We start from the raw sequence: 12,538 nt of genomic DNA on the forward strand, positions 1-12,538 counted from the left end.
AGCCGTTCTTCCTGCCTATCCCAGCTTGGAATTTGGACTTTGAATCGAATTTGGAACGGCTTTGATTTAGACGCCAAACTTTCATGTACCGAAACTAATAATGCGTAAATTATTATAGCGTATTTGTAAGCAGCTTGACCGAAATAATCATTTTTCTCCTTTTAAAGTTAGCTCTACTGGAATTAAGATCGGCTTCTGAATCAATTTAGCCGGTCTAAATAATTTGGGTCGGCCTTAATTCGGCTTATGAAAAGTGTGGCGTCTGAACCGGGCCATTGAAGAGCACGTGACCAGTCCGCTTCCTTCTTTTATCAATACCGTTTTACGCTTCGTTGGTAGAAGAGGTCTCTCGAGAATTATCTACAGAGATAACGGCACCAACTAAAGAGGAGCTGAATTGGAAGTCGTTGAGGAGTTGAACGTCTGGGACCAAGGGAAGATTCAGTCAATATTGACTCTGAGGGGAATCGAATGAAACCCTTCCGCGCTAGCTATCAAGGTGGCGTATCAGAAGAATTCTACATTCCAATGGTAGGAGAACATCTCATGAATGAACTAACCCTAAGAAAGTTTCTAGGTGAAGTAGAGAAGATTTTGAATGACAAACCAATTACGCCTCTTTCTACTGATCCGCGAGATTTAAAAGCATTGACACGAAAACAAATTCTTCTGTTGCGTAAAACCTAGTTCATCCCCAGAATTGTTCGACGAATGAAACCGATTCAAAGACAGATTGGAACAAGTTCATCTTCTAACAAATGAGTATTGGCAGAGGTGGACAAAAAAAAATATCTGTCGACGTTCCAATAACGCCAGAAGCGGTTATAAACATAGTCCAACTTCCAGCTTGGAGATTTAGTGTTGTTAGCAGACAAGAACTTGTTCGGGAAACAGTGGCCAAAGGCCTTGGTAGAGAAAACATTTCCCGATCACCGAGGCATAGTACGCCACGTTTTCATCGGAACAGAAGACGGAGTGTACCGCAGAGATGTCCGAAGTCTCTTTCTAGTGAAAGAGCAGTTACTAGGTGTCCAAGAGAGCATTAACCCAAGCCTGTTTGAAGCTACTACTTCAAAATTCGTAGGATAGGCACCAAAAAGTGTCTGAACTGTTTCGTAAGGTTAAGATAGTTTAGTAAACTTTTAAGAGACTTCGTACCGATCATTTAGTTTCCGACTAGGTTTTGTGTTCGGTGCAAACTTATGCTTAGGTAGAAAGATCCCCAGTCGTCTTTCGGCGGGGGAGTAGTAGAGGAGGCACCGGTTACTCCGTTTCTTTGTGGATTTAGTTAACTTTTTGAGTGGTATAAATTAACGCAGAATCAGAAGACTATAGCAAACAATATCTAATCAGAAGACTGTAGCAAATAGCTAATTATATAAAAATCACTTTTCTGTTTAAAGATTACGATCTCAACATTTTTTGATGACGTCAACTCTAGGAAATTCTGACGTCACTTGCTCCTTGCCAGCTACAAATAAACTATGACATCATCCTATCTCAAAGAAGTGTATGACGTCAGCCAGCTAAAAATAACCTATGACATCATCCTATCTTATTGAGATGCGTGACGTCATCGGCATTAATTTAAAGTATGACATCATCCTATCTTAATGAGATGCATGACGTTATCTGCGTCATGCATCTTAATTAATTAAATCCACAAAGAAACGGAGTAACCGGTGCCTCCTCTACTACTCGGGGGAGCATGTAAGAGACAAACAAGCATTACATGAAGTGGTGTTCACATACCTGCAGGGTGCACTTTTTCATGGAGCACATGTTTATTGTTATCGTTTCGTTACAATTAGGTTTTACTTATCAGAGGCACAATAACCTGTAAGTACACATCTTTTATCGATCATAGTTCAGACATATCACCCTCCTTGAATAGTCACGTCGTTTCTGTTTTAGCTAATATTTCTGTGTGACGTGTAAGTTGTCGACTAAAGTCCATCTGAAACCATAGAATGAATACAAGTTTTGAGAGAAAAGTAACTCTAAAAGTAGCTATGAGTGGAAGCTAAATTTAATTACTGTTTATCATACTCGTCCATAATTTCCATGGCACCTAGCGCATTGATTAAGTATTTCCATTCACAATATACAGGTGGTTAGCTCGAAAGCTAAACTCCTCTGACCACCATTCACTTCGAGTTTGCCTTTTGGTCGAGGGTCGAGGGTCGAGGGTAACTAGTCGAGGGTCGAGGGTAAATGGTCGAGGGTCGAGGGTAACTAGTCGAGGGTCGAGGGTAAATGGTCGAGGGTCGAAAAATCCTCCACAATTATTTCTGAACGTCGTCAAATCAAATTTTTAAGTAGGCTCGTGTTTACTCGAGTTTCCGGTGCCTGTTTTATTTGTCTTGTGTTGTTTATAACTTTTACACTCCCAAGGTGATGAAGGTGATATTACATTAACATCTAGTGGCACGTGCATCATGTATCGTTGCAACACTCGAGTAAATATTATTCAATATTGAAAGCAGAGAGCCAATGGTTTTCTTGTCTGACGTTTCACTCGCTTATGAAAAGGCTTCTGATCTGCTAACTTTCACTGTTTGTATTTAATATTTCCCACGTCCACTAGTTTTGTCCTATGTGAGACTTGGGTCAGCGTGATTATTTTACTGCCTGTAAGACAAAAACATGGAAAACTCAACGATAACAACGTAATAAACACAACTTGTCAAAGGCCGCATTCACAGACTTCACAGGCTGGCAAACAACTATAGCAAATACTAACAAGAAATTCACACTATCGGTTTAAAGCCTCTTGAAATTCCGAAATGAAAGCGAAGTACGGAGGAGTAAAGGAAGAGATCGAAAGTTTGTGGTGCAACGAGAACGGGACCGCGTGGTAATTGGGTGATTAGTAGCCTGCGAACCGCAGACACATTTCCGGTCGTCGCTTCTCTCCCTCCGTAGAGAAGCGACGACCGGAAATGCGTCTGCGGTTCGCAGGCTAGGTGATTAGTTAGCATTCCGCCTGATAAAAAGATAAAATCCACAACCTACCAGTTACAATGTGCTCTCAGCAGCGCTTGAGCTTGGTTTACGAGATCGGCGGTTGTATTCTTTTTTGGCAGAATCGATATAACCCAGAAGAGGTGTATACCAAACGAACAGCGGAGAAACAAAAGTAAGGACGCGCTTTAGGGTGCTAAAAAAAAACAGACGCGTTGTATGGCGTTGTTCTTTATTTGATACAGTCGAACATCCGGTTGCGACCACCTACTGTAAGCGACCGCCTCTGCTCAGCTACCAGTTTCCAAAATACGAAAAGTTTCCACGTCAAATCACTATATTTGAAACCTCTTGTATGCAACTACCTCTCTTAAATGATTCCGACCGCTTTTTAGAGCTAAAAGTTTGAAATTTGCTTCTACTTTTTAACCAACTTTTTAACCAACCGTAAGTGATCACTTGACAGATAAGAGAGCAGAAATTGGATAATAAGGTGTTGCAGCATTATCACATTCTTAGGCAGTACAAGAGATAGAAATTTCTCAAAGGGAAGTACCGGGTGTTTTCTCGAAATTGACTCTTTCTCAAATCTCAAACTTTAAAGAAAAAATGCAGATGCATTGTACTCTATCTTAAATCAAATCTTAAATGTCTTATAGTTAAAGAAAATTAGAACTGAGATCCTGCTTCAAAGTTCTCAGTCAACAGTTTAATGGTATTATGGTATTTATTGAACTTCCTGTCACGCTTCTTTCCTTTGGTTGCTTTATTTGGGAATTTTAGGTTTTAAATTGAAAAAAAATTCAAAAACGATTGTGGAGGATTTTTCGACCCTCGACCATTTACCCTCGACCCTCGACTAGTTACCCTCGACCCTCGACCATTTACCCTCGACCCTCGACTAGTTACCCTCGACCCTCGACCCTCGACCCTCGACCAAAAGGCAAACTCTTCACTTCTATCAAAACCATTGGTTTCTTTCTTTTCTTTTAATTTCTTCACTTATTTGTTATTTCATTCCTATTTTCCTAAATACAACGTATATATAACTCCAGCAGGCGTTTCGCAGAGTAGTCAAAAGAGAACGCAATTTTCTGCAACATATTCAACCTATTTGTAACGAAGGGCATCCTTGAAGACCCAGGGGCGGTGAGTTGGGTCGGCAAAAACGGCGGCGAAAGTTTTCTGGGCAGGAGAGCTCCTGAGATGCTACCCTTTAAAGAACAGTTTCACGACTTATGTGAATGCTTTTCTGTCATTGGACACAAAAAATAATTTGAGCTCAATAAGAGGCTAGCATCTTTAGAGCTGCTTTTGTGATCTTCTTAAACGAACGAGTTTACATGCAAACTCGACTGTTCGCCGTGTATCAGTCCGGCTCGTGCAGGAGTGCTTTCTTCGAGAAGAGTTTTCAGTTTTTTTAGTTAAAATAAGACCCAACGTTTACTCCACCAGTTTCATTCGATCCTTTTGTATCTATCATTAATGAGAAAAAAAATTATTAAATTTACAAACTTTATAGGGCGAAAAATTTCTCCTGCACGTGCCTGACAATTATGTTGAGCAGGCGTAATAAACAACGCAGACGATTCCGCATGAACAGGCCTAGAAGTATTCTGGCGTTAACGAATTTGTCTTTGAATAGTCCAAAGTCTGATTTATTTAATTGGTGCATTTTTCGTTTCGTTTTGTTTTGTTGACATGCTAAATTACGGGGTAAGATTTCCGTATAACCCTACACATTTATTATGAAGAGTAGCACTAGTCGAATCACATTGTTATGGTAGCACAGCAATGTTCTGAGAACTATTTTTTATCTGTTCAGTTTTGTTCTGTCCTTAATCAATTCTCTATAACGCGAAAAGCCCTTATATATCCAGGTATTAACCATATCAGCTCTTATTGTGCGTGCGTGTCCCTCATTTCATGCCATATAATATACTTCAAAGCAACACTAAGACCAAAAACCACCAAAGGAAATTCATCATATAGTTTCAGTGGCGGTTTTTTAAGAACTCGCTAAAAGAAATCTAAGTGCAGTAAACGGATGTATCCCAAGGACGTCACGTCTCGTTGTTGTAATACTTGAAGTATAATTATAAACTTGTTCTACTTAACAAACGCAATAGTGGTTGTTTATTTAACGATCCGCGAAGCAGCGAGTTAAATTACCGAGGCCACAACTCATCGAGACTCAAAAGCATAATTGTTTTAGTCTGCACACACGAATCGATTTCAGGACTCCCTCAACGGAACAGGAAAAGAAAACCATTCCTGAAAACGATAATTTTGATGGTTCAATTCATGCGAAAAAAAAGTGCATGCGTGCAGAGGTAAACTATCATGCGCAAAAGGTCGATCTTTACAGAATTTTCAAAAATGATAAATCTAAGTTCCAATTCTTTCGTAAGCTGACTATAGCGCCGGAACAACGGTTCAAACAATTTCGCAAAAAAGTTTTAAATTAATGGTACCTCATCTGTGAACAAAGGTAGCAGGAGCTTTATTTAAAGTGTATCTGTGATGTCAAAACTGGCGAGGGGGTTTTCGATTACGTACATGTTGTGACTCAATCACTTTCGATGTTTAAATCTCAAGAGTCTCAAACATTGGAATAGGCCTTCGCTTTTTCGCCATGCCGAAACGCAGGTTAGAAAAGAGCACACACACAAAAAGTTAAAGAATCTTGTTTCCTTGAGTCGTCACTGGTTACCAATTTATTGGCCTCGCTCTAAATGTCGGTGGATCATAAAACTGTCATGTCTTTTTCAGTAATTGTTTCTATGAAAACGATATTTAAGCTGGCCCAGTCAATTAAACAAATTTGACGTATTTACTGCTGTTGGACTGAGGTGAGATCATTAATTCATCTCCGAGTTTAACCTTTTAAATTGGAAGCGGGTGGCCAGAATAAATTAAGCTAAAGCCACAATCATCTTAGCCGTGTACGTGTCTGAGCTTCCCCATTAAAGTTCAATTGCCCACTCTCAAAAACAGCGTCACTATCCGTGAAAACAAGAGAGAGCACAAGGTACAGTCCAAGTGGTTAGTTTGGCTGAGAACATTTCAAATATTTGGTAATTAAAATGACTGGTCCGCGCTGCCCCGTTCTGTCAATATTGCAAGACTTCTCTGTTCATGCGCATAAATACACCTGTGCATGATATAGCTCTATTTCAACTCGGATTTAAAGTAGCTAGAAAGAGTTAGTGTCTCCGTGTAAAAAAGAAGAAGAACCACAAAAAGGACAACGAGAAAGTTGTTAATCATTGAAGGAAATATCTGAAATAAAGAGCAAATAAATACGATAAATAATAAAGTAGAATATCTACATAAATTATATCTACAGTACTGAAAGTAAAACTGAACAAATGAGAATACAATATTTATTGCATCGGATGTGAACATAAATAAATGGAATTCGAAAATGACGGTTTTATCATTCATTTTTTCTCGATTTTAGATTCGAAGTGAGACAGCGTGTTGCTGGACATCCTTCAGAAGCACATAAGGTAATTATAAAATGGAAGTTTTTATGTCGCAAACTAATTTAAAGAGTAAAAGAAGAAGAAGAAGCAATGAGAAAACACCTTTTGCAGGGGACCTATAATTTACGCACAGTGGAACGCCTCATTTTATTCTCCAATCACTTAACCAAAACAAGCGACCCAAAATTATTTTGTTTTTCATGGACCACATTTATTATCGTTCAAACATAATTTGGCTTTTCGTACGATCCATTAACTGTCACCACCTTTCGTTACCATGACGTTGCATGCATGAAAAAGAGATCGTTACAATCGCAACATATCTTAGTAAGTTAAAACGTGAACGTCCAAGGTGACTGCAGATCTGTGATTGTACAAATACGATAACAGTTTAGTTCTTCCTCTGAGTAACACAACTATGTTTTGCGATTGTATTAAAGGTAAGACGTGGCCTTTTACTGACAAATAACATTTGTTGGGATTTGATTCGGCATGGGCCCACATTATGCCAAAAGGGATATTACATGCAAATGAATCGCTTGAAACGTTATCAAGAGCGTTAAACCACCCGTTTACTACCTGGTAAAAGCTCTGAAGCCGAGAAAGGCAGCCAAAATAAATGACGAAGTGTTGTGGACCACATGTTTGGAAAAATCATCGCAATTGCTGGTAAGACTTTTATAGCAGTATAAGTTTACAGAATGTTGCTGAAGAATAACCAACTCGAGTTCTCTTGCAGAAAATCTTTAATTAAAGGTGGTCAGCAACAGCCTCTACCGGCAGCTTTGACCTATACCTTGTTTCAGTACATTAGCCGTTTTCTTGAACACCTCTCTTAATTCGGTTTGATATGACTACAAATTGCAGCATTTCGTGACTTGTTTTGAGTTCTAACACTTGATTAGTAAGAGCACTAAGAAAATGCTGCGGCTATCGAAAAGGATTCGGAAGAAGCCTGTCAAAACGGTACGGCAAAACAAATACTGAATGTCGGAAATAAACTGTTGTACATATTAGAAGGCCCAACAACAGTACGGGTGCATTTTATTAATGGCTCAGTTTCGGCTTTATTGCCTTTATACTAATTTGTAACTGCAATCGTTTCTTTAACGGCTTTCAAGCGAGTATGGACTGATTCCATATGCTTTTTATGGCTAATTCTGGTTTAAACGACCTCACTTTACATTTAATTTGTTTTTTTTTTAAATTTAAGTTCGATTCGTAAGATCTGTGTAACAGCGTAAGCAAAATGTCTTGATTTCTAAAGCCACTGAGACATGAGCAATTGACTCCTAAAATTAAATAGGGATCTATGAATATTTCCTGCGCTAGCCGATTTCATTTTAACGTTTTAAACTAGTCCTAGATATAGAAAGGTTTATTCATAAATTATTTAATGCAAGAGATTAAGCTTGAAGGATTTAATTAAAACAGAAAACACGCCGGAGGACTGCTTTCCTAAAAAAGCACCTGCTAAAAAATGATTTAAACGGTTCTCTTATTCTTCATCTTTTTTCAATCAGTTAATATAATCACAAGCAAATCGGGCAAATGCGAAAGAGAGAATTTATTTAATTGTACCCCCAAAGGCTTTACTCCAAAAGCAACGTTTTAAGACTACTTTTTACAACACCGACATGATTCATATCAAGGCACACATTAAACGGAAACTCAACAGGGCAGATCCTAAGGCCGTTACTTATAACTAAAAACTCACGTCTGGCCGTCGCGTGCCAAATTGAAAGCGTACAAGGCGAGAATGCCTTCTATGCTATTTGCGTAAATGTTCTGACAGTCTCAGACAAAATCGCTGGGACACTTTTTGTCTTCCCATCCTCCCAATGTGGTGTCCAAGATTTGTTGAGTTAGCAAGCAGCTGTAGCGCCGCGGGGGTATGAGCAGACGAGTATTTCAGGGGGTAAACAATAGCTCTACAAACTGTGGACCTGAGTGGGCGAAAAGGCGATGTCTAATTTTCGGACGCTACTTGAAAATTCATGAATGGGGAAGCACGTCTATAACAAATTTGACGCCTACACTAAGTAGTTCAGTTTCAACGGTACGTAAAATTTTAGTTACCTTTTCTTTAGGGAAGGCCTCGTGTTACGTGAATATCTTATAAAATCTGAACTGTATGTCCCTCAAAACTCGTTGAAATTGAAAGTATGTCTTACAATACAATTGGTAAGCACCATTAGCTTCCCAGGTGACATCGTATGGTTTGATGTTTCAAGCATCTAGAGTCAGAAGAGTTTCTTCGAAACGTTTTTTTTTAGGACAACCTAAACCTCCAGTGTGCGACTTTGCTTTCTTCATAATAACCAAAAAACGTTAAAGGAAATTCGTTACTTGCATCGTTATTATTAAAATTAATATCTATATTATTTTTTACTTTTTAACAATGCTGTCCAACCAAAAACGTAACGTTTCGTTGGGAGAGGGAGGAGGGAGGCTGTGTAATTACTTAAGACAACAGACTCTGTAGCTCTTAATCACTTTCACAGCTTAGTCTAGTATCCTTACAATGGAGTAAATCTAAAGAAAATACGTCATAAATTTTGCTCAAGAAACATAGTTGTTATTCTTGTTTATCACCGTGATGTGGATTGTCTTACACCTCTATTAGCTTCCTGTAATGATTTTTTGGGAAATTAACTGAAACTGAAATGTCTTTAATCTGAACTGAACACAATAATAGTATCCTCGCCCGCTGCGAACTTTTTTATCAGCCATATTTTAATTACTTTAGTAAGTTTTTATTTTGATTCAACGTCAATCATGTTTTCGAGACTCGTTGACTTTAAAAGTCGTTTTTAGATTAATCAATGTATTGCTTTCTTGTATAAAATCTAGTGACAAATATATCGCTGATGCTGTAAGGACTATTACACGAATCGCATGATAAGCAATGTGAGTGAGGTCTTCCTCTTCCGGCTTTAACTAAAATAAATTATTCCATTCTTTTGTAAAATCCTATCAAAAGACGAGATACAATCAGTTCCTCAGTTGGATTATTTTGCATGCCGGAGTGGGTTTGCATATATTCTGTCTGCGTGAATTAAAGCCAAATAGGAAAAAAGGGACTTTTGTGGCATGCATTTAACCGCCAGAATAGAGTATTTTTAATCATGATTTGAGCAAAATAACGAAAAATCAAACCACCAGTGCTACGAATGAAAGTTTTTAGAAAAATTGAAAACTTAATACAAAAGATGTAAGATGGTACTAAAAATAATTTATGATTCGATATAAGTGATATTGTACAAAGTAAGATGAATTATTACAATAATATTATTTTGCTATGGCGTAAGGGGGGTTATAGGCCTTGAATATTTGTGAAAAGTCATAAGGCCTGAGAAGTCGAGAATTTGTCGAATACAGAACAGCATTCAAGCAAAAGAGCAGAAATGCCAGTGGAATGAGCGATTTTTAAAAAGGTTTACCTGCAGGAAGAATATTAAGTCATTTTGCTAGCAGATTTTATCCATAGCTAGTAAGACCGGAGACACAGTGGGACCTCTAATATCACTGACCTAATTTCAATATTGTCGGGCCCTCTTTTTCAACGGTTTGATCCTAACCTCCTGTTTTGTTGTACACTCTTTCTAGGCGGTAACTCTGAATAGTTTCCAAGGGACTACTAATTTGATCTTCTCACCGAAATTCCGACTAACAGTTTCAAGGTATTAGGTCTGTTTATGGGTTGCCTGGGTCTTTACGGTTCATAATTTTCTTAACAATTTGTTAAACGCTGCTGATCGAGCTGAGTCAGGCTTTAATCCACTTAACAGCCTCCGAGATCTACATTTATCCTCACATCATTTGCAAGCCAAATAATTCAATGATTGTTTCATTATTTATTCAAGATATTTCTAAGTTCTTAACAACCTTACCCAATCGTAAGCTTTCTTCAAATGCCTATTTTTCGGTGAAAAGATTTTTTTTGTTGCAGATACGTCTAAAAAAGTAGCTGGCATCTATCGAGCGACATTGTTGGCGTTTTTCGTGCATTTCTGCCGTTCAATTTTTTTTGCCAGAAATTGGCCATACCGTCTTCAGAAATCCATAAACTCTTTCGAAACAAGACTCGATCGATCTCCAATCGTCATCTGTTGATCTCTCTGCTTGTATCTATCTCCACACAGCCAAATTTTAAAATATTCATTGAATAATTCATAAATTTTAAAACTTCGAAATCTGTATTAACACATAATCAAGTACAGGTTTTAAAAACCATTAAGCAGGATAAGTGCACTTTTTGGTCCGCGAATAGGCTCTTTAGTCAAATTGTCTCAAAGATTGGGGAAATGGATATCCCGGCTCACAGGGATAACAAACCACCTACATGTAAGCTTTAATGCTAAAACGAGAAAAAGACATTAAAAAAGTACATTTTTCTGTTCGAAACGTTTTATTTTTTAATTTTTTATAGTGCATATGCCAGCCAACTTATTAATCATCCAGAGTTTTTTCTCGAGTGATTTCACAATTTTCATGTTGTAATATTTCTACAGACAGGTACACTTTCATGACAAGTACACTAAATCTTCCAAAATTCAAAATTAGTTTTTTTTTACCAAACGTTTATACATTACGTGAGACACCCCGGAGTTACAAAATACAATCTCATTTTATCTTTAATGAATCGTTTTTAGCAAGGAAGCAAACACTTATATGGGGTTCAAAACAGGATTTTGCACCTTTAAGAAATACGTTTACTCAATAGGACATGATAAGTCTTTTTAAAGACGATTACCATGACAAAACGTTAAGTTTAGTTATTTAAACTAGTTTGATTCATAAAGCATTGAAGTCGAATACTGATTCATAAATTCGTGTTGTATAAAGGGGTGACGAGGGAGTAATTTGAAATTCCACGGAAGACTGACCTACCGTCAAGGCTATAAATAGCTTCTGGAAGAGGGAGATTTGACTTTTCATCTTCTGCAATGCCTATGCAAAACCGCATTTTTCATGAAAATTTATATACTGGATTAAAATCGAGTTTTGCAGTGGAATTTTTTTTCTTTTTTATATTTTTATATACTTGAAGATTATCTTTCGTCTTTGAATAGCCTGAATAACTAGCGAACATGACAGGCTGTAAGAAATGCTAATTACTACAACTGTTGACAATCTAGTCCCAATTAGCCTGTTTTGACTAAAACTTCTATCGGAAACCTTCATTACGTACACAAAAGATAATACAAATTGTTTTCTCTCTGTCTGTTCTATTTTTCTCTCACTCGAAAAAAGAAAAGATAGTCTTTTTTTATTGATCTAAACAATATCATGAATGAACAAATTAAAAAAAGAGGACTTACTTTTTGGCGGATTCAGTAGTAAAACGTAATGCTTATATGAAATTTTGTTGACATATGACATATTCATTAGAAACTTCCTTAAAAATACGTGTATCCGCCCATGTCATCACTTGCATTTTATATTTGAATATATGGCATGACAATAGCCGAAGATCAAAGTAGGCTAATAACAATGGATCATGCATTGTATTCACAGAAATTAAAAGTGAAAAGTCAAAGTTGGAGTTTTAATCTATACTCTGCAACCTGTACATTTGAATAGAAAGGTAAGATGTTACACGTCGTAATAAAGTAAGTACATTCTTCTTAAAGAAAGGAAATCTCAGAAGTTTGAACAATTGCCACGCGTAGTTGATATTTCGTTCCTATGAGATTAGACCTTTCATGAATTATCGTTGGTTGTCGCTTTCGAAATCGTCATGACTTCGTTTTTCACGACAACGGTATAAAACTTTAATTTTAAGCCAGGTGGTAATAACTGAAAATATCTTGTGGTACACATTAGGATGCGGATAACTCAGTAATGGTTACTATTTTACGTGCTCTGATCATAGACCAGTGACTTTCGACATAAGCGGTATGATTTATACCTTTAAAACAACGTAAAACAAAACCCTTTGGACACACAACATGAAGCATAAATAGGAAAAGCCTCAGTTTTAATCAATAAATATTAGGAGACAGATGCGTTTTAACCAAAACTCTAAGTTTCTTCAGGATGTTAACATAAAAGAATATCAAATGTACTTTCACGATTTGCTC

General features: G+C 37.3%; 1 long non-coding RNA gene across 1 annotated transcript; it reads right to left on the reverse strand.

The window, feature by feature from the left end:
• Positions 1 to 2,339: 2,339 nt before the first annotated feature.
• Positions 2,340 to 3,888, reverse strand: LOC140938517 (uncharacterized). Its single transcript, XR_012165540.1, has 2 exons — positions 3,016 to 3,888; positions 2,340 to 2,631 (listed from the first exon to the last, which is right to left on the reverse strand). It is a non-coding gene; the product is annotated as an uncharacterized lncRNA (long non-coding RNA).
• Between the last annotated feature and the right edge of the window lie 8,650 nt (positions 3,889 to 12,538).

This window comes from Porites lutea, chromosome 1 (genome assembly GCF_958299795.1).
Source record: "Porites lutea chromosome 1, jaPorLute2.1, whole genome shotgun sequence".
In the NCBI taxonomy this organism is placed as follows: Eukaryota; Metazoa; Cnidaria; class Anthozoa; order Scleractinia; family Poritidae; genus Porites; species Porites lutea.